Source organism: Pinus tabuliformis, chromosome 2_2, assembly GCF_031772625.1.
Source record: "Pinus tabuliformis cultivar Carrire ecotype Pingquan chromosome 2_2, CPIR1, whole genome shotgun sequence".
NCBI classification, from domain to species: Eukaryota; Viridiplantae; Streptophyta; class Pinopsida; order Pinales; family Pinaceae; genus Pinus; species Pinus tabuliformis.
Genome location: NC_142300.1, coordinates 1159065341 through 1159089645, shown reverse-complemented (window position 1 = coordinate 1159089645; position 24305 = coordinate 1159065341). Strand labels below are relative to the sequence as shown.

The 24305-nt window shown below is 37.8% G+C and overlaps 1 protein-coding gene across 1 annotated transcript in view; it reads right to left on the bottom strand.

The window, feature by feature from the left end:
* NRPA2 (nuclear RNA polymerase A2) overlaps positions 1-24305 on the bottom strand; it is a 345762-nt gene that overhangs the window by 86811 nt on the left and 234646 nt on the right. The window lies entirely within an intron of this gene.

The window sequence follows — 24305 nt, the reverse complement described above, 5'->3', positions numbered from 1 at the left end:
GGCTTTGTGTCAACCTGATGTTGCCTGCTGCAACTGCTACCAGAACTGATTGCTAATCTAGTCATCCTGCCTACTGCTGGTTGGGAAAACATCTCTCTCGCACTCTAGGACTCCTTACCGGCCTCTAGAACTAAAAACGTCTGCCCTCCTCAGCAAATTGAACTGCCTTTATGAGGCTCCACGCCGCCTCTGTGCAGCCTCATGGAGAAATCTTGGCCTCTCTCCAAATGTACTTGTCGGATATGGAAAACTTCCTACAGCCTCACTGTCCCTGCCCGTCACTCTCTGCTTCAATTTTTGGCTCTCTGGCAATTGCTACTGCTCTCTAAAAATTGATCTGCCAAGGAAATCAAAATTTTGGTGTGCCTTCTCCAAGTGTTGATGCTGGAGCATGAGGCTTGAAGACAAAAGGCTTTGAATTTATTCCAAGAATACGAAAAAAGTTTACAAGCAAAGGAGTGGGATCCTTTAGCTATCAATTTACAAGTTTCCTAGATAGGATTTAGGGATTGAGTGATTTTATAATTAATTCAAGCTATTTAGATTCAGTTGAGATTCTCGAGGAGGCCCACGAGGCTTTGGATTGATGGTGAATGGGTGCACTGTTAAGGCACTCCTTGCGATAATAGGTCACTGGTTCAAATCCCCATGGGTGCTTACCTACCAAAAAAAAGAGATTCTCGAGGAGAATATCAACCAAATTAGGTATTGTCTAAGATTAGAGAGATTCGATCCATTGATTAAGGATTTGATTGTTAGAATGAAATGGTATTTATGTAAGTTCTGAATGATTGTAAAGGGATTTTGACTGATTTGGCTTGATTTGGCCATATAATATTAAGTTACAAAAATGGTATCTCTGTGTATTTTTGTGTATAATTGGTCAATCTCGGAGGCGTTGCATCCCTCCGAAATATCTCTGAGTTCTATTGATTTGTAGTTTGGCTTTTGAATTAGAGTGTGTAAAGTCTATATTATATGATAAATCTTGTGTTTCCATGCCTTGAGATAATTTGGTTATGTTCTAAAAACATCGGAGAATAAGATTTGAGACAAGTTAAAATGTAGCGGAAGTGTTAAGTTTGACAGAACAGAGAACAGAAACCCTGACAAAATCGTGTTAACCCAAAGGAGTCTAGAACTGTCCGATCTATAGATCCAATAGATCAAACGGTCATCGCGTGGCAATAAGCTCGTGCCTTAGTCAAGGAAGAAAAGCGGTTTTATCAGTGTAGCTAGTTATCGGGTGGAGAAAAAGTGGTAAGCTGTCTTTAGAAATTCTAAGTGATCCCATTAATCGACCGACATGTAGCACTTGGTGGAGAGAGAAAACCACTTTATCGGGTGGGTAATCATTGCGCAAGATTCTCGTCCGATATTACTATTAACCGTTGGATCAAATGTGCCTTGATCAACGGTGGAGGATCGTCGATTAGTTTTGTTAATCGGGTGAACCAACAATCGTCCGATTGAAAGGTAAGATCAACAGCAGAGAGTTAGTGCAATAATATTTGTGGAAAAACCGGGCACGATAAGGAATTAACCAAAAGTTTGAATTCCTTTTGATTCCGTGGCAATTGAAAGGTTGTCATATTGCGGCTAAAATTTAGCAGTTCTGCTAATTTTAGCAGAATAACCAAGTTTGTAGGTAGATGAATGATACTCCAAAGGAAATCCAAGAAGAAGTACCACCTGAACTCACAAAAATCGTTTCTGGATTTGAACGATTATCTATTACACCTGCACCCATACCACCATTAATGGTATCAGAGCCGCCTACTAACACTGAACAGGATCTCAAGGATCAGAAAAAGAAATCCAACATGGCTTGCAAAGTTGGAGGAAGAGGTGGTGGTCGAAGAAGAGGGAAACCCGTTGCAAACGTGTTGGAAGCTATGCAACAGATGCAAGTTAGATTGGAAGCAATGGAAATGGGAAGTGACGCAAATGTTGGAGATGTCAATGAACTTGACGCTGAAGCTGCAGAAGAAGAACTTGCGGATGTAACACCTGAAATGAAATTCTTTAAGTCCGTATTGAGATCCACATCCAAGCCTAGACATGAAGTTTCAATCTACACAGGAAGCTTAAGCCCTGAGGAATTGATAGACTAGATAAATGACATGGAGAAATTCTTCGATTATGAAGAAATAGAAGAAGGAAAGAAGGTGAAGTTTGTTGTCACAAAACTGAAGGGACATGCAGCGCTTTGGTGGGATGGAGTGCAGGCAAAAAGAAGAAGACTTGGCAAACAACCAACTAAGAATTGGAACAAGATAGTGGCAAAACTGAAAAGTAAGGTTTTGCCAAGTGATCAAACATTATTTAGACAGATGCAGAATCTTAGACAGAGATCTATGACAGTAAATGAATACACAGAGGAATTCTACAAAGTGAGTATAAGAGCAGGACAAATCCAAGATACAGATGAGAAGGTTGCAAGATATGTGAATGGTCTCAGAATGGAGATCCAAGATGAGATAAGTGTATTGTCTCCTAAAATAGTAGAAGAGGCTTATCAGATGGTATTGAAGGCTGAAGAAAAACTCATGAGGAAGCAGTCTACCAAAAATAGGGGTACTTTCCGAGGAAGGGGAAGTCAAGGTGGTAGAGGAAGATCTACAACACCTAGAGATGGAGCTAGCAGTAGCTCAAGTCAGCATGCACCCACAGGAGGTGATGCAAGTGGCAGAGGGAGTTTTTCCAGAGGAAGAGGAGGCAAAGGTAGAAGAAGAGAAATTAGGTGTTACAGATGTAACAAGTTGGGACACAGAGCTTATGAGTGCCCAGAAAATATAAGAATGAATCAAAGGAAAGCAATTGTTGCAAAAACTGAAGAGGAAGCAACAAAGGTAATAGACGAAGAGAATGTACCAGAGAAAGGAGAATCTTTGGTAGCCAACAAAATTTTGTTAAAACCAGCTAAGGAAATTGTTGAACCAGCATAGAGAAAAATCTTGTTCAGGACTGTGTGTAAGGTTCAAGGGAAGTGTTGTCAGATGATAATAGACAGTGGTAGTACAAATAATTTGGTCTCCACAGAAGTGGTGGAGAAGTTGAAATTGGAAACAAAGAAACATCCAACACCTTACAAGGTGTCATGGCTTCAAAAGGGATATCAGTTGGTAGTGAATGAGCAATGTGAAAGGGAGTTACAGTTGGGTAAATACAGAGACAAAATTATGTGCGATGTGATGCCTATGGATGTCTGTCACATATTGTTGGGTAGACCTTGGCAATATGATAGAGGAGCTATGCATGATGGAAAGAAGAACACATACAAATTTAGCAAAGATGGTGTCAATCATACATTGCTGCCAATAGAAGAAGAGGGTACATCAAAGAAACCTGATCCAAAGACCCTTTTGCTGAGTAGAAAGGAGTACTTGCAGCAGATGGGAGAAGATGAGGTAAGTTTTGCATTGGTTTGCAAACCCAAGGTAATAATTACTTCCACAAAAGTTTCTAATTTACCAATTGAAATTTAAGAGATGCTGGATAGTTATTGTGATATTATTGTAGATGATTTGCCTGACTCTTTAGAGTGATGAGTTACCACCCATTAGAAAAATCAGTCATCACATAGATTTGATTCCAGGAGTAAACCTACCTAATAAAGTAACTTACAGGATGACTCCCACAAAGAATTAAGAGATCAAGAAACATGTTTAGGAACTGTTAGACAAGGGACTGATTAGAGAGAGTTTGAGCCCTTGTGCAGTGCCAACAGTGTTGAACCCAAAGAAAGATGGAGGCTGGAGAATGTGCATTGATTCAAGAGCAATCAATAAGAAAACAATCAAGTACAGATTTCCTTTACCTAGAATCAAAGATTTGATGGATTGTTTGAGTGGAGCTAAATATTTTACAAAGTTAGATTTAAAAAGTGGTTATCATCAAATCAGAATTAGAGAGGGAGATGAATAGAAAATTGCTTTTAAAACCAATGAAGGATTTTATGAATGGATGGTAATGCCTTTTGGATTGTCGAATGCCCCTAGTACATTTATGAGACTTATGAATGAAGTTCCGAAGGAATTTATTAGCAAATTTGTAATAGTACATCTGGATGATATATTATTTTCTAGCACATCTAAGGAGGAGCATATGAGATATCTGAATTATGTCTTACAAAGACTACAACAAGAAAAGTTACTAATAAATTTAAAGAAATGTTCATTCATGAAGGAGGAGTTGGTATATTTGGGCTTTGTTATTTCTGGTGAGAGATTAAAGATGGATCTGGAGAAGATAAAAGCAATCATAGAGTGGCCTTCACCAAGAAGTGTCTTTGAGGTAAGAAGTTTTCACGGTCTTGCTAGTTTTTACAAGAAATTCATAAGGAATTTTGGTAAGATTAATGCTCAATTATTGACACAATAAAGGAGGACAGACAACCATTTAAATGGATTGCTGAAGCGGAAAAGAACTTCCAGTTGTTGAAGAGAAAGATTACTGAGAAGCCTATTTTGATTTTACCTGATTTTAATAAACCCTTTCAAGTGAAGTGTGATGCCAGTGGAGAAGCCATTGGAACTATTTTGAGTCAGGAGGACAGGCCTGTAGCTTACTTTAGCGAAAAGCTGAATGAGTCAAAGAAGAAATATTCTTCTTATGACAAGGAGTTTTATGCAGTGGTGCAATCTTTAAAAATATGGAGACATTACTTGATGTCCAAGGAGTTCATATTGTATTCAGATAACCATACATTACAGTACATTATGCAACAACCAAAGCTTAACCAGAAGCATGCAAAATGGGTAGCATACCTTCAAAGTTTTAATTTTGTGTTAGAACATATAACTGGTCAATCAAACAAAGTAGCAGATGCCTTAAGTAGAAAAAGCATTTTAGTTCAAAAAAGTCAAATTCAAGTGTTGGGCTTTGATTTCCTTAAAGAGTTATATGGGAAGGATCTAGATTTTAAAGAGGCATTTGAAGCTTGTAGAAATCTTGTTTTGTTAGACAGAAGCAAATGGCTAGATTATTTCCTGCAAAAAGGATTGTTGTTTAAAAGAAATCAGTTGTGCATACCAAATTGTTGTATGAGAGCAATTTTGATTAAGGAAAAACATAGTGGTGGACTGGAAGGACATTTTGGTGCAGACAAGACTTATGAACAGTTGAACTGGTTTTATTTTTGGCCAAAGATGAGAACTGAAGTAGAAAAGTATGTAAAAAGTTGTAAAGTCTATCAGTATGCAAAAGGAAAGAGCCAAAACATAGGTTTGTATGTTCCATTACCTATTCCAAATAGGCCTTGGGATATGGTAAGTATGGACTTTGTTTTGGGTTTACCAAAAAATCAAAGGGGACATGATTCAGTTTATGTAGTAGATGACAGATTTTCAAAAATGGCACATTTTATTCCATGTTATAAAACCAGTGATGCTACTCATATTGCTAATCTATTTTTTAAGGAGATTGTAAGATTACATGGGTTACCTAAGAGCATTGTTTCAGACCGAGACACCAGATTTGTTGGACATTTCTGGAGGACATTGTGGAAGAATCTCATAACTAAATTGAGTTTCAGTTTTTCTTATCATCCTCATACTGATGGACAGACTAAAGTTGTAAACAGAAGCTTGGGTAATATTTTGAGAAGTCTTGCAGATGAACATCCAAAATAGTGGGATCAAGTATTGGCATAGGCTGAATATGCTCATAATGATTCTCCTAATACGAGTACAAGGAAGAGTCCATTCCGTATAGTGTATGGACTGCACCCAAGGGGAGTGACTGAACTGAGAGACTTGGCAAAAGTTGAAATGAGAAGTGCTAAAGGAGAAGATTTTGCTACAGAAGCTCAAGCAATACATGAATAGGTAAAACAACAATTACAAGACAGCAACATAAAATACAAGAGCAGAACAGATTTGAAGAAGAGAGAAGTTAATTTTGAAGTTGGAGATTTGGTTTTGGCACACCTAAGGAAGGAAAGATTTCCAAAAAGGGAGTATAACAAGCTAAAGTTTAAGAAAATTGGACCATGCAGAGTCTTGAGGAAATTTTCTGCAAATGCATACGAAATTGAATTACCCCCTGATATTGGAATATCTCCAATTTTCAATGTTGTTGATTTGTATAGGTATGAAAGTGGAAATGCAGATGACACAGTAGAGGATCAAGAAGAACAAGAGATTGATTGGGTAAAACAATTACCTATAGCAAAAGAATTGAAGCCTGAGAGGATTTTGGACAAGGAATTGTTGAAGAAAACAAGAGGACGAGTATTTTCAGTATTTGGTCAAATCGAAGAATCAACCAATTGCTGAAGCTACTTGGATGACAGATGCCATGCTACAGAAGTTGCACAGTTCTGTAGAAGAACTCATGGACAGGAGCACATGAAAAATTTTGTCCTCAGGAGTATTTTACAGGAGCATGAGGCTTGAATACAAAAGGCTTTGAATTTATTCCAAAAATACAAAAAATGTTTACAAGCAAAGGAGTGGGATCCTTTAGCTGTCAATTTACAAGTTTCCTAGATAGGATTTAGGGATTGAGATATTTTATAATTAATTCAAGCTATTTAGATTCAGTTGAGATTCTCGAGGAGAATATCAACCAAATTGTGTATTGTCTAAGATTAGACAAATTCGATCCATTGATTAAGGATCTGATTGTTAGAATGAAATGGTATTTATGTAAGTTCTGAAGGATTGTAAAGAGAGTTTCACTGATTTGGCTTGATTTGGCCATATAAGATTAAGTTCCAGAAATTGCATCTCTGTGTATTTTTGTGTATAATTGGTCAATCCCAAAGGTGTTGCATCCCTCCGAAATATCTCTAAGTTTTGTTGATTTGCAGTTTGGCTTTTGAATTAGAGTGTGTAAAGTCTATATTATATGATAAAACTTGCGTTTTCGTGCCTTGAGAGACTTTGGTTATGTTCTAAAAACATCAGAGAATAAGGTTTGAGACAAGTTAAAATGTAGCGGAAGTGTTAAGTTTGACAGAACAGAGAACAGAAACCCTGACAAAATCATGTTAACACAAAGGAATCTAGAACCATCCGATCTACAGATCCAATATATCTAACATTCACCGCGCGCCAATAAAGTCGCGTGTTAGTCAAGGAAGAAAAGCGGTTTTATCAGTGTAGCTAGTTATCGGGTGGAGAAAAAGCGGTAAGTTTTCTTTAGAAATTCCAAGCGATCCCATTGATCGACCGACACGTAGCATTCGGTGGAGAGAGAAAACCACTTTATCGGGTGGATAAACATTGCGCAAGATTCCCGTCCAATATCGATGTTAACTGTTGGATCAAATGTGCCTTGATCAACAGTGGAGGATCGCCAATTAGTTTTGTTGATCGGGTGAACCAACAACCGTCGGATTGAAAGGTAAGATCAACGGCAGAGAGTTAACGCGATAATATTTGTGGAAAAAGTGGATGCGATAAGGAGTTAACCAAAAGTTTGAATTCCTTTTGATTCCATGGCAATTGAAAGGTTGTCATATTGTGGCTAAAATTAAGTAGTTCTGCTAATTTTAGCAGAATAGGAAAGTTTGGAGGTAGATGATTGATACTCCAAAGGAAATCCAAGAACAAGTACCACCTGAACTCGCAGAAACCGTTTCTGGATTTGAACTATTATCTATTACACCTGCACCCATACCACCAAGTTCCCATCGACTTCCCCTTATAATCCACAATTGGAGCCCCAACGACCATGATTAAATCTTAATCAATGGCTAAGATCATCTTCGAGTCGATCTGTGTGAGTTTCTAAATGATTCACACCTTGACTTAATTAATTTTGATTAATTAACCATATTCCCTAGGTTTAGACTTAGTAAATATTTAAAAATTGGTTAATAATCTAATTAAGCCATCTCTAAGCGGAATCTCTAGAAATGATTTTTGGGTTTTGGAAATCTCGTGTATTCTAGCCTCTCCACCAAATTTCGTGGCTATAACACATACGATGCTATAGAAACTAATACTCCCTCTTAGCAAGGAGTGTGTTTTCTCTAGAGCTGCACATCCTGCCACAACACCCTGTCTCTATACCTCCTCCAGTCATGTTGTTGATGTTTGTCTACTGCTCCCCACCTATTATTGTGCAACTTTGATGTTGCAATGGTGTTGATGTTGACACCACTATACGGTTGCCAACACTGCATCTGCATTGCAACTCCCTCTCATATGTTGTTGTCGCAACTGCAACTACTGCAGAAGCATCCAAATACCAAATCAAATGTGTTCATTAAGATGCATATGTCTCATGAGTCTCTAACTGCTATTAGCATCTGCACTATCACTGAAGAATTTGCGTTGTTGCTAACTCTGCCACTAAGCAACATGCTTTGTTGTCAACACTGCATTGTGCTCCTCAACATCTACCTGCTACTAGTCTACAGTTGTCACTTTGGTACTAACTACATCAAATTCCACTGTTCCATCCTATTATTAAATATTGTGGGCCCCCATATCCAGGGAATGATCCATGAGGTGGATGCCTTTATGGACCCTACCCATCTTTATAGCTCTCTGGGACTATAGCACCAAATCTCCCCACCTCACTCCTAGAGATTTATCTGCGAACATAGCTAATTCTTCTTCTATCCTAGAGGAAAGCTTGTCTATTTCCGTGGATGTTGCCTACTAGTATTGCTTCTCCGAGTTGTCCTTCTTCATGAGAGGACATTGTGTGTTGCAGTGACCAAGTTCACCACACCTGAAGCACTTGACCTTTGTCAAGCCCTTTTTCTTCTTTCTCTGCTTCCCCTGCCCCTGACTGGGACCCTTTGATGTGAGGGCCACATTTTCCTCCTCCTTCACCCCCTTCGATCCATTGCTACAACTGATATTGATGGAACTCTTTAAGAGAGCTCGCCTCAACTCCTCCTGCTGCAAGTCACAACACATTCCCATCCTAGTAGCGTGTATCTGCCCAATATACTTTCAACGAAGACTTGTCAATCCTCTGAGACATTGTTTAGTGTCAATTGTAATAGCTCTAACGGTTGAGGCGTTGCCCCAACAACTGCAAGTTGGTCTCGGACCTCCTGAATCCTGGTGAAGAAGGGATTTGTGCCTTCCCCCTTCTGCATCCTAATGCTAGAGTTTTAAAAATCGGCCGGTCTGAACTGATAACTAGTCAAACTGGCAGAAAAACCTAGTTTGACCCTCCATTTCGCCAAAAAAGTGGACAAACCGGTCCTAACCGACCAGTTTATTGCCAGGGCAACTATAAACCCCACATAGTGCATTTTTGTGAGTTTTGAAGTTGTTTTAAGGGAATTTGGGGTTGTTTTCCTCCAAAAATAGTCCCTCCAACAAAAACATGCCTACCCTCCCATTTTCCTAACACATCTCAACCCTAACAATGTTGGCAATTAATGGTAATGTTAAATTCTTAAAGAAAAAGTGGCATTTCCTTTAATTTTCATTTTCATCCTTTTAAATTTTTAACATTACCATGAAATGACTTAGGATGTTTGAGAGTGGTTTCGACCTCATTGGATTTGATATGGAAAAACTAGAATTTTAGATTTCACTCAAAATTCAGCAGACTTAATGGTTTTCAGGATTTCATGGTTTGGGTATTTGCAATGTTTCCATTTCATTCTATCATGCATGAGGGTATGAGATTGGCATTTGATCAAGAGCATGAAGCCCTTTAAGAACCTTGATTGTGGTGACATTGATTGTTGAACTTTGTTGATGTTGGTGGTATTGATTGTTGAACTCCTCTACCATGGCCTTAACAAGAATGCATCCTTCACTCAAAGGAAAACAATTGGTTAGGCATGCTAATCTTTTTCTACCACATTCTAAGATTGAGGAGATGAACCCTTCACTCAAACCAAAATCATTGGTTAGGCATGTTAAACCTTTTCAATTTCTATCATGTTATAAGGTTCAACAATTCAAGTCTGAAGACTTTGAGCTAGATGATGTTTATTATCTCTTGTTGATGATGTTTATGTATTTCTAATAGCGTTGAATCAATGATGAGTTTCATGAGTGACCATGTTGATCAATGATTTGTAGTTTTGATGTCTATTTTTGCTACTACTACTAAATTTGTAGAGGAGTTTTAGGAGTCCTCAAACTCGGAGCCATATTGTTTATGTAGCTCATGTTGATGATCTCTTGTCTAGTATTGGTGATGAGTTTGATCATGATGAGGAGTGATCATGTTGTTGATCACTGATATGTAGACTTGTAGTAGTTCAGTGACCCCATAGCTTAGAGCATTGCTTTCGAACTCTAGAGGCCATTTAGAGCCTCATTGATTATGTATTTTGTTGCATATATGTATTGCACTCGATGCCATTTTGATATATTCACCTTTACATGGTATATAGATGAGCAAACCTTACATATTTTGTTTCTATTGGCTTGGAATCATGGTTTTGCATCTTAAAAATAGTTTTTTCATTCAAAATTAATTATTTAATGTATTTTTTTAAACCGGTTCGTTTAGACCTGACCAGTCCCGGTGCGATCGGTTCCAGTTCGAAACCCGATTCATTAGGTGAACCAGTCCAGTCACCGGTTCCAGTTTTTAAAACATTGCCTGATACATCTCAGTTTTTCTTCCAGGTTCATCTTTCGTGGTTCGGAATTACCCTGATATAGCATGGAGAGAGCATCCCACATCTCCTTAGTCGTTCGCTTGGCCGCTATATGTGAGACTATGTGATCTTGGACTCCATCCAAGATCAACCACTTGGCCCTCGCTGTCTCCTTCGTGTATTCTTCTGTTGATCTGCATCCTAGGGAATTTCCACCAAAATATCTATGTAGGCATTCAAGCCATATTCATCTAGAAGTAAGGATATCCTAGCCTTTCAGATGACATAGTTGGAAGCTCCATCCAACCTCCTGTTGTGGCCATCTCAAAAACATTCTAAAATCCCCTCTTTCCTTCTGCTTGGTTGTTGCTCTACTACTCATACTCCCTTCTAGAATGTGCAAATTTGCTAGCTACTACTACTAATCTACCTCGAAAAATCGAACTTCTGGGACTCGAAGTTCCCTAAGAGAAATTTTCCCTCTGTTGTGTGTGCTTTTCTCGTCCACTTGACGTTGATTTTGTTGTTGCAAAACCCTCTGTGTCCAACCAAGGAATCTACTCAGTGAAAATCTGAGTTGTTGTTGCTCCCTTTGACTGCTAGAATCACTAACTCTGGAAACTCAACTTTTGTGCAACCCAACAATTGAAAATCAAATTCCTACCCCAGCCACTCGGCCTTCCTATCAAGGAACTGTGTTGCCTCAAAAATTTTGGCCTGTTGGTCCCTTTGAGCAACAAAATTATTTCCTTTGCTTCTAAGCTTCCTGGCTGATCACACGCACTCTGATACCATGTGAAAATTTCAAAACTGAAATCCTATTGCAGCATCTCAAATTTATTTTTGTAATTGTTAATTATTTTAACAATTTATCTGCTACATCAAATATCAAATAAATTACACTGCAACCTTCACAAATAAAATACTGTGGAAATAATACTGTTGGAAACTGAGAAAATACTAGCACACACGCAGTAAAAATGACAACGTTATTTTTTGGACAAATATCCTCGGAGAAACCAAACTTGGGAAAATTGATGCAGTAGCTGAGGGTTTTTATTATTATGCATCAGTGAAAAATTCTGAGTACATAATCTAGATGTTGAAATTTGGCTATCCTGCAGAGAAACACTGGAAAAAATACTAGAGGGAAACTACCCTCACTCCAGGAAAATTACGGCACTGAACTTCTTATGAAAAGCAAGTTGTCTAATTGGGCCTGCACAAGCTCTGCGTCAACCTGATGTTGCTTGTTGCAACTGTTGCTCGCACTGACTACTAATCTAGTCCTCCTGCCTATTGTTGGCTAGGAAAACGTCTCTCTGACACTTTGGGACTCCTTCCCAACCTCTGGAACTGAAAACGTCTGCCCTCTTCAACAAATTGAACTGCCTTATTGAGGTTGTGCGCTGCCTCTCTACAGCCTCCCAAAGAAATCTCGACCTCTCTCCAAATGTACTCGTTGGATCTGGAAAACTTCCTCCAGCCTCACTGTCCCTACCCCTCACTCTCTACTTCGATTTCTGGCTCTCCGGCAACTGTTGGCACTCTCTGGAAATCAAACTTCTGTTGTGTCTTCTCCAAGTTCCCATCGACTTCCTCTTATAATCCACTATTGGAGCCCCAACAAACAAGATTAAATTTTAATCAATGGTTAGGATCATCTTGGAGTCAATCCATGTGAGCTTCTAGATGATTCGCGCCTTGACATAATTAATTATGATTAATTAACCATATTCCCTAAGTTTAGACTTAGGAAATATTTAAAAACTAGTTAATAATCTAATTAAGCCATCTCTAGGTGGAATTTCCAGAAATGATATCTGGGTTTTCGTGGCTATAACGCATCTAATGCTAGAGAAACTAACATTAAGATCTTGCCAAGAGATTAGTTAAAACAGGTGAAGCCTTTCATATGGAAATTGAATAAACATATCAACCAAACTAGAAGCATGTGTGGATTTCAATTCCAAAATACAAAACAATCAAGAAGGCAAACAAACCACCGAATTTGTTTGTCTTCTCATATCGACAGCAATGCCCCTATCAAGGCCTATAATAACACAATTCAAAGCAATGCAATTAAAACAATACAATGTTACCTCAAATGAGATCCAAGCAACCACACGAATCAACACACCATGTTGCCTCCAAACGATTTTTTATTCAAAATAATATAAACTAATTATAATAGCAACAGAGTTTCCCCAATCTCTTCCACACTCCTAGATAGCTTGCACAAAAGGCAAGAGCTTTGATTTATAGAAAAAGCGAGAGGAGATCCCAAGGAGAGAATGATGATGCTAAGGAGCAGTGTTGGAAATGTAACTAGTTCCAGTGTTCATAATGTAATTCAAATGTACTATTGATGTATTCATTATATTCATTTAATATTATACCATTTTAGTCAAAGCGTGTTTTTCATGCTTATAGCGTCATTTGAGTCAAAAGAAAAAATTATTATAAGTCAAAGAACTGTAATTGATGTTAGTTTTTGTAGTATCACATGGTGTTCTAGTCTCGAAACTTTTTGGAGAGGCTAAAACACGGGAGTTCTCCATAACCCGGAAATTGTTTCTAGAAATTCCACCTAGAAGTGTCTCAATTAGATTATTAACCAACTTTTTAATATTTCCAAAGTCTAAACTTAGGAAATTTGGTTAATTAATCAGTATTAATTGAAAACTGTGTGAATTATCTAGAAACTCACACGGATCAATCTAGATATGATCTTATCCATCGATTATGTTTTAATCTTGGTCGTTGGAGTCCCAACTGGAGATTGTAAGAAGAGGTTGATGGGTAGATGGAAGAACACACTTGTGGGACAAGAGATCGATTTCCTTGGGCAGTTTGATCCTGCGGAGAGAAACAACAGCTACCAAAAGAGTTCGAGCTAGAGAAGGGAAGCGAAGAGGGGCAGAGACAGTGAGTCCAAAAGGACTTTTTCCAGTTTCGGAGAGTTAGAAAGAGGAGGCTAAGATTTTCTTTAAGAGGTTGCGTAGAGGCAGCGCAAAGCCTCAAAAGGGAAATTCGATCCAACCCTCTCCCCTCCCATTATTTACCATTTGTCAAGTTGGAGAGAGCAAGAGCGAGTTTGGAGCTTGGAGAGAGCAAAAGAGAGGAGCTTGGAGAGAACAAGAGAGAGGAGCTTGGAAGAGCTTGAGGAGCATGCAAGGGAGATTGAAGCTTGGGATTAAGGCCAAAGAGGTATGATCTACACTGTAATCTAGCATTTTTTTATATGTTCATTGCTAAATAATAATAATAATAAAATTATCTATTTCCCATTCCCATTCCTCCATTTTTTTGCAGACTCAAAGCTTCAAACATCATGGCTATATGGATCAGCATTTTCTTGTTGTTGGTTCCTTTTTTTTATTATGGTGTTGGAGAGTAGAAGGAGAATTGATCATGATGAAGAGGATGACGAAGTGGCTTAGAGTGGATTTGATGAAAACCCTGGAAGGAGTACCTTGGTGAGGAGGAAGAATGTGGAGATGATGGGGCCCCAAAAACTAAACAAGACCAAACCCCCTTGTGGAAATATGTTATTAGGTCTTAAGCAGGGAAGGGGGTGGAACCACTAAATTTACATGCACCCATTGCAAAACATTTACACAGGTTCATACACCCTTGCCAGAAGGCACCTCTATGGGAAAAAGCCATGGGATGGAGATAAACAAATAGGAATCAAAGCTTATATAAGTGTGTCAGCAACAGAAAGAGCCAAATACATAAGGGAAGAGAATGAAGACCAATACAAATCTCAAAAATCAAAGGGTTTATTTGAACATAGGTCACAATCACATGCACAAAGAACTCCTTTGGCATCCTCCCATGGCAATGGATATGGAAGCACAGGAACAAGCATCTCTTTAACATGGAGAACCATATCATATTTCCTTGATGAAGGGAGTAGGAATGATGTGGATTCAAAAATTTACCAATTTCTCCATGCCTGTGGGATACCATTCAATGTTCTTCGCTCACCTTATTGGCATGAAATGGTTTCTGTCATAAATGATGCCCCCAAAGGATACAAGAGCCCTGGGTACGACAAGGCTAGAACCGTTGGTCATGATCTTGAAAAAGAAAAAAATAGCACATTCTTTGAGTAAAATGACAAATTCTTGGAATGAGCATGGGGCGTCCGTTGTATCTGATGGATGGACAAATGTTAAAGGCAAGCCATTGATAGGTGTTCTTGTTGTGTTTGTTAGTGGTGCCATCTTCCTTTCAACATATGATTACTCAGAGAAGTTCATGACCAGCATCAACATTGCAGAACCATTACTTGAAACAATTGAACGTATTGGCCCATACAATGTCATCCAAGTCACCACTGATAATGCTACTAATTGTAAGGCAGTGGGAGCAATTATTGAGGATAAATACCCCAACATATTTTGGTTTGGGTGTTTTGTTCACACAATGAACCTTCTGATGCATGATATTATTAAGAACAAAAGCCAACAATACAAATGGATTGGTGATTCGTACAAGAGAGGCAAAAAAATGATAAAATTTATTACAAATCACAGCAATACCCATGGGCTTTTCTGCAGTCACTCAAGATTGGAGTTGTTGAAGATTGCGAAGACTAGATTTGCTAGCTATTGCTTCAACTTCAGGCACCTTTTGAAGGTAAGAGAGTCATTGGCTAGCATGGTATCAAGTCAACGTTGGCAAGTATTAAAGGACAAGGCTCCAAATGCAGTTGACAACCAAGGTTTTGAACAAGGGGAGGAGACCGCTCTTGATGGTCTATTTTGGGCACATGTGAGGGAAGTATTGCAATTCACCAAGCCCATTTATAGCATGATTTGTTTTGTAGATACAAATAAACCAGTGATTGGGGAGGTGTATGAGCAGATGGATAGCATATTAGGGCAAATAAAATATATTGTTCAGGAAAATGATCCCAACTTGTATACAATGATTCACAATTGTTTGTGTACACATTGGAATGAACTTAATGTTCCACCGCAGGCCTTGGCATATATCCTTATGTCAAAATACTATGCTCCATCTTGGTTGGGCCAACTTGCACCTAGGGGTGGGGTTACGATCAAACCCCATACAGATTCATAGATATCGAAAGGATATATGGAAGCATTAGACAAGTTGGTACATGACAAGGAGGAGTGCGCTAATCTGCATCTTTAATTAAGCAGACATTTCAGTTACATTGGTTTGTTTGGTTCTTTGCATGCAATGGAAGATAGAGACAGATTTGATGCTCTCACATGGTGGGAAGCATATGGCGGCATGGGACTTTTGGCAAAATTGGCAAAAAAAAGTTCTCTCACAGGTTGTAAGTACTTCTTCTACAGAGAGGTGTTGGAGCACCTATAGCTTCATACATAATGTGAGAAGAAACAAACAATGAAAACCGGGCAGAAAGCTTGGTTTATGTACACATCATTTTGAGATTGTTCAGTCATTAATGTGATTGGGTGTATGAGGATCCAACATATAAAATTTGGGACAACCACCCCAGAGGACGATAATTTGGAGGATGGCACTATACATCTTGAAGAATTAGAAGCAGAACTTTTGAGAGATGATGATGAAGCAGCAACAACCATGCCAGCCCCACCATTCAGTAGTAGTGCCAGTGCTCGAGTTCCAACTATTGTTCCTTTGTTGTCGCTGCCTCCATCTACATCCTCACGTGGAGGGCATGTGCATTCTATTCTAGTCCTGCGACTATGCAAAAGGTGTGAAAATTTATGAACAAAAATTCTAATACTGTAGTAACTGATTTATTTTACCTACTTATTTTCGATAAGTTATTTACAAAAAAACCCCTTCAGTAAATATTAAAATAAATTCTACTGCAGATATCACACCATTATACAGAAACAAATACATGCACAAGAATCACACACATCAACACAGTTATTTTTGGACAATTGTCCCAGGAAAAACCCAATGCGAGAAAATCGGTGTAGCAGAGGAGGGTTTTATTAATCAGTGTTCTTGAGTGCAACTAGGGTGCCAAACTAGCTTACCCAATAGAGATAACCACAAAAATCCTCCGGCGCTTCCCTTAGGCTCAGTGTCAACCTAGCTAGCCTCTGCGCAGTGCCTAGACCCTCTGCGTCAGCACTCCATCTCATTATGTCAACACTTGGCCTCTCTGCGTCACCCATGCAGGCCTTCCAGTTACTGCACAATCCAGCTGCCTCTGCGTCTTTCTGATTGGCTCTGTGTCTGCCTCTCTGATCTTTGCGTTGGTCCTCAGGCACTATCCCTGCCTCTCTGCTATGTACTCACTGCCTCTCACTGCAATCCAGACCACTAGTTCGAATTTCTTAACAAGCCCCGCTCCAGAAATCAAACTAACTGGACTCCCTCAGTATATCTCCAACTAACCCTTAAGTCTTCTCTTATACTTTTCCTGTTGATGAACCAACAGCCGAGATTAAGTCCCTAATCAATGGCTAACATTAAAATAGACTTGACCCTTATCTCTTAGAAGCTTCTCAATCTTATCTTTATTAATACCCATTAATATTTTTATTTTCCTATGTTGAGATGTAGGAACTCATTAAAAATATTAATTGTTTTAATAACTCCTCATCTGGAAGCCAACATAGAGAAATCGAAATTTCTATCTCTTGAGCAATCCTTTGAAAATTTGCATGAGTCTCCAGACGTGGATGCCTCTGTATCATGTTCTTGACCCATAATTGATTTCCCTTTACTGTCTCTGAATCTTTGCTCTGATACCATGTGAAAATTTCTGAACAGAAATTCTAATACTGCAGTAACTGATTTATTTTACCTACTTATTTTTGATAAGTTATTTACGAAAAATCCCTCTAGTAAATATTAAAATAAATTCTACTGCAGATATCACACCATTATACAGAAACAAATACATGTACAAGAATCACACACATCAACACGGATATTTTTGGACAATTGTCCCCGAAAAACCCAATGCAGAAAAATCGGTGCAACAGAGGAGAGTTTTATTAATCAACGTTCTTGAGTACAACTAGGGTGCCAAACTAGCATACTCAACAGAGATAACCACACGGCAGTGATACCACAAAAATCCTTTGGCGCTTCCCCTAGGCTCAGCGTCAACCCAGCTAGCCTCTACGTAGCTCCCAAACCCTCTCCATCAGCACTCTGCCTCACTGCGTCAACACTTGGCCTCTCTAGGTCACCCATGCAAGCCCTCTAGTTACTGCGTAATCCAGCTGCCTCTGCATCTTTCTGATTGGCCCTGCATCTTTCTCTTTGATCTTTGTGCTGGTCCTCAGGCACTATCCATGCCTCTCTGCTATGTACTCATTGCCTCTCACTGCAATTCAGTCCACTAGTTCGAATTTCTCAGTAAGCCCCGCTCCAGAAATCGAACTAACTGGTCTCCCTCAATATATCTCCAACTGACCCTCAAGTCTTCTCTTACACTTTTCTTATTGATGAACCAACAGCCGAGATTAAGTACCTAATCAGCGGCTAAGATTAAAATAGACTTGATCCTTATCTCTTAGAAGCTTCTCATCCTTATCTTTATTAATACCCATTAATATTTTTATTTTCCTAAGTTGAGGCTTAGCAACTCATTAAAAATATTAATTATTTTAAAAACTCCTCATCTGGATGGAATTTTCCAAAACAATTTCTGGGTCTTGGAGATCTCATGTGCTTTAGCCTCTCCACCAATTTTCATAGCTAGAGCACATCTGATGCTACCCCAAATCAACAGGAGGAGACTCGTAGAAGACCACCATAGCCTGCTCAGAAATTAGACATTTCTCATGGCAAGAGGAAGCTGTAGATAATAGATTTACTTGTCTTTTTCTAGTTTCTATTAGTTTTAATAATTGTTGACTCTTTCATATTTATTATGATCTTTTTTGTAAACAATATATGACAATTTAAGTTTGAAGTTGGCAATTATAACTCATTGGTCATGAATTATGAATATGATGCATCGTGAAAGTTGTAAGTTGTTTCAATTCATTTCATTTCATGTTAGATATTCTTTGTTTTAATGGTTACACTTAGGTTACAAGTTTGGTGATCAATGATGATAAATGTTATATATTGAATTTTGAAACCTTGAAACTTTAAGATTGATAAATCATGAGACTCAATATGTTGTATGTTACTAACTTGTGGACGTGGTTCATGAAGATTATAGCTTCTAGATGATTGATGTTATACAGTTCAATCCATGTTTTTATGCTTTTTATACCTAATTCATCATTCTACATGCTTTTGTTGGCATATATGCATCATATATATATATATATATAATATATATATATATATATATATATATATATATATATATATATATATATATATATAAAAATCCACTCCCCGATTCGCTCCTAAACCGGGGGCTTCTGAAAATGTCGCTCCCGCACCCGCTCCCAAGTAACATTGGTAATGACACTCCAATCAACTCTTATTTATATGTATAAGAAGGGCTTCCTCCAACGTCCAACATAGGGCTTGACAAGCTGTCAAGAGCTTTATTCACATCAAGCCGACCTTAACTCATTTTTTGCAAACCCACTCCTAGACTTCAAAAATTCAAAACTCCATTTCTACAACTTAGAATCAGATGATTTTCGTTCTATTAGAATCATCCCGACGAGAGCTATCATCCCCATCCATCACATGTCGAAATATGTTTATAATTTTGGCCCAAATCACAATGGGTGCAAAACCCAACCTTGGGTTCCAAACCCACAAGTGACTCTTATGGCACATTTCCTTCCAAACCCTAAACCCTAGAGCTTGGAGTACCTCTCAAGCTACTCAAAAATCAACACGAAATTTTACGCAAAATATTATGGGTAGATCTGAGAGGCTGAAATTTTGAAGGGAAGAAGTTTGACTTTACTTGACTAGACTAGAGGGTTTCTTGACCAGGTTTGACCATAGCTTGTTGCATGTCATAGTTGACAACTACATTACATGTATCTCTTGTTGAACTGAAGAATTTCTCTAAGAAAAAAGCTATTGGATTTTTCCCCAAGTGGGTTTTCCCAAGGTAAATCATGTGTTCTCTTTGTGTATTGTGATCTCTACTGTCCTTATGATCCTATGGTTAAATTTCTGAAATGTAATTGCTTAATGATACTCTGTAATTGTTAAAAGAAGATCTATATCATTTGAAGTAATTATCAGTATTTCAAAAATATTGCGCTAGTATGTATTGCACTTGAAAATCAGTGTTTCATTCCATAGGTAATTATTCAAATTTTGCTGCAAGGGCATCAAAGTTTCGACCTCCTTAGAGACTATTTAGCTAACTTTAACAGTCACTGACACCATACTCCCAAGGGATAAGGGATTGGTCCATTGGGTTGGGTGATCAAACTCCCTTTTAATCCATAATATCTCCTTCTCTAAATTCGGCCCTTTTAAGGCCAAGTTAGCTAACTAGGGCTTGGTGTGAATCCCTCGTCATGGTGTGTTCGTGGGATTGGAGAGCCTAAACATCAAGGGAATAATATTTGCCACACAATCTATCAGTTTGGTGGGCGTCCACTTCAATCTTATCCATAAATTTTCTTTCCCTAGTTGTTTGTCCTAAGGGAACACCCTAGTCTAGTTTTGCTTCAACTTAGGGGCTTCCATGGAAGCTTCATGAGCCTTGGACTTGTCAGTATACATTGTTAAAGATATTTTCTCCTAGCCTTAACCTTTGGTTACACCAGGACTTAATTCATCAATCAAACCCTAGGTTTGTGCTTCACCAAATAGCCCTCTATCAAAAAAGCAAATTGCTCCCTATTGAAGCCTTGAAGCTAAGTTGTCTTTCTTGTGGAGGGTCTAATCAAGTCACCTTACATCTTGACCCTCAAATATCCATTTGGTGACTCTCTCATACCGAGACTCCTCCCATCGTTGAAAATCTATAAAATGCAAGGGTTTTTGGCTATGGTGTCAATGGACCACCTAAGTTGCACTGAAACGGAGATGGAGACGGGGTTTGAAATACATATGGCAAATTTTCAAAAAATATGGATACGATATGACAAGGAAACGGTACACACACACACAGATATATATATATATATATATGATAAAATAAAAAGTTACATATTATCATTCATCTTTTAGTCTTTAGAATCTAGATTCTATATTTAAAAATAAATAATCATCATAATGAATTCAACATAAACAAATCATCATCATCAATGATTATTATAGCATTCAAGTTGGCACCTTTGATTAAAATTTCAATACCCACTCACAGTTTAAAGGAATATGAGATTGTTTTCAAAGTCACATCATACTTCATGAAATTATATATTTTTCTAATGAGTTTGATAGCACAAACACAGAGGCAACATAGTGAATTTGACCTTATAAATAGTATGTTGCACAGTATCTTGGTCCTTGGTCTAGACTCTAAAGGAGTCATACATTAGAAATATTGTTTAGTATCACCGAATATAATGTAAATTTAATCATTGTAAATAACAATGTCTACACATTATAAATTGCATTGTATTCCAGTAGCTACAACAGGAGATGCTCTAGAATTCATAGAAAGAAGTAAGTTAGATTTATTTATTCATAACCTAAGATCATATGACCAAGAATCAAGATACCACAATTTAAGCAATTAAGTATTGTGAAGGATGATACTAGTAAATAAATGTTGAGAAATTTAACCTAATGCAAAGAAACTGCTTCCACCAACCAACTTTGTGGGTAATAACTTTCCTTCTTGAATTCATAAATACCTTATCTATTTCCATTCCAAATTCCAGGTTTCCATCCTTTAGATCCGGCATTCTTGAAAACTTGTTGGCAAATACCTCTAGGCTTTATCATGTCATGAATCCTTTTTCAAGATAAATGTTCACTTTCATATGATTTGTAATCAGTGGACATAAGGTCTGCAAAGAATTCAATTGCATTTACATGCTTTGGACAAACAAACCTGGAATATTTTCTTGCAATTAAGTGCCTAGAACATTGGAAACTTGGAAACCTGGAAACTTGGAAATGTATCCATATTTTCTGGAAACATAGGGCTTGACAAGCTGTCAAGAGCTTTATTCACATCAAGCCGACCTTAACTCATTTTTTGCAAACCCACTCCTAGACTTCAAAAATTCAAAACTTCATTTCTACAACTTAGAATCAGATGATTTTCATTCTGTTAGAATCATCCCGACGAGAGCTATCATCCTCATCCATCACATGTCGGAATATGTTTATGGTTTTGGCCCAAATCACAATGGGTGCAAAACCCCAACCTTGGTTTCCAAACCCACAAGTGACTCTTGTGGCACATTTCCTTCCAAACCCTGAACCCTAGGGCTTGGAGTACCTCTCAAGCTACTCAAAAATCAACACGAAATTTTACGCAAAATATTATGGGTAGATCTGAGAGGCTGAAATTTTGAAGGGAAGAAGTTTGACTTTACTTGACTAGACTAGAGGGTTGCTTGACCAGGTTTGACCATAGCTTGTTGCATGTCATAGTTGACAACTACATTACATGTATCTCTTGTTGAACTAAAGAATTTCTCTAAGAAAAAAGCTATTGGATTTTTCCCCAAGTGGGTTTTCCAAAGGTAAATCATGTGTTCTCTTTGTGTATTGTGATCTCTACTGTCCTTATGATCCTATGGTTGAATTTCTGAAATGTAATTGCTTAATGATACTCTGTAATTGTTAAAAGAAGATCTATATCATTTGAAGTAATTATCAGTATTTCAAAAATATTGTGCTAGTATGTATTGCACTTGAAAATCAGTCTTTCATTCCATAGGTAATTATTCGAATTTTGCTGCAAGGGCATCAAAGTTTCGACCTCCTTAGAGACTATTTAGCTAACTTTAACAGTCACTGACACCATACTCCCAAGGGATAAGGGATTGGTCCATTGGGTTGGGTGATCAAACTCTCTTTTAATCCATAATTTCTCCTTCTCTAAATTTGGCCCTTTTAAGGCCAAGTTAGCTAACTAGGGCTTGGTGTGAATCCCTCGTCATGGTGTGTTCGTGGGATTGGAGAGCCTAAACATCAAGGGAATAATATTTGCCACACAATCTATCAGTTTGGTGCACGTCCACTTCAATCTTATCCATAAATTTTCTTTCCCTAGTTGTTTGTCCTAAGGGAGCACCCTAGTCTAGTTTTGCTTCAACTTAGGGGCCTCCATGGAAGCTTCATGAGCCTTGGACTTGTCAATATACATTGTTAAAGATATTTTCTCCTAGCCTTAACCTTTGGTTACACCAGGACTTAATTCATCAATCAAACCCTAGGTTTGTGCTTCACCAAATAGCCCACTATCAAAAAAGCAAATTGCTCCCTATTGAAGCCTTGAAGCTAAGTTGTCTTTCTTGTGGAGGGTCTAATCAAGTCACCTTACACCTTGACCCTCAAATATCCATTTGGTGACTCTCTCATACCGAGACTCCTCCCATCGTTGAAAATCTATAAAATGCAAGGGTTTTTGGCTATGGTGTCAATGGACCACCTAAGTTGCACTGAAACAAAGATGGAGACGGGGTTTGAAATAGATATGGCAAATTTTCAAAAAATATGGATACGATACGACAAGGAAACGGTACACACACACAGATATATATATATATATATATATATATATGATAAAATAAAAATTACATATTATCATTCATCTTTTAGTCTTTAGAATCTAGATTCTATATTTAAAAATAAATAATCATCATCATGAATTCAACATAAACAAATCATCATCATCAATGATTATTATAGCATTCAAGTTGGCACCTTTGATTAAAATTTCAATACCCACTCACAGTTTAAAGGAATATGAGATTGTTTTCAAAGTCACATCATACTTCATGAAATTATATATTTTTCTAATGAGTTTGATAGCACAAACACAGAGGAAACATAGTGAATTTGACCTTATAAATAGTATGTTGCACAGTATCTTGGTCCTTGGTCTAGACTCTAAAGGAGTCATACATTAGAAATATTGTTTAGTGTCACCGAATATAATGTAAATTTAATTATTGTAAATAACAATGTCTACACATTATAAATTGCACTGTATTCCAGTAGCTACAACAGGAGATGCTCTGGAATTCATAGAAAGAAGTAAGTTAGATTTATTTATTCACAACCTAAGATCATATGACCAAGAATCAAGATACCACAATTTAAGCAATTAAGTATTGTGAAGTATGATACTAGTAAATAAATGTTGAGAAATTTAACCTAATGCAAAGAAACTGCTTCCACCAACCAACTTTGTGGGTAATAACTTTCCTTCTTGAATTCATAAATACCTTATCTGTTTCCATTCCAAATTCCAGGTTTCCATCCTTTAGATCCGGCATTCTTGAAAACTTGTTGGCAAATACCTCTAGGCTCTATCATGTCATGAATCCTTTTTCAAGATAAATGTTCACTTTCTTATGATTTGTAATCAGTGGACATAAGGTCTGCAAAGAATTCAATTGCATTTACATGCTTTGGACAAACAAACCTGGAATATATTCTTGCAATTAAGTGCCTAGAACATTGGAAACTTGGAAACCTGGAAACTTGGAAATGTATCCATATTTTCTGGAAACATATCAAATTTTCTTCAAACTCCTTTGAAACATTTCCGATCTCAGGTTGGCCATTTCCAAAAAAGTGAAACGTGGCAGAAAAGTTTCCATGTCGTTTCCAAGCCGTTTCGTACGTGTTTTCGTATCCAAAACGCTAAACAGCATTTCCGAGAGTTGGGAGCACTGTTTCCATTAACTTACTGGACCACTACCCTATTGTT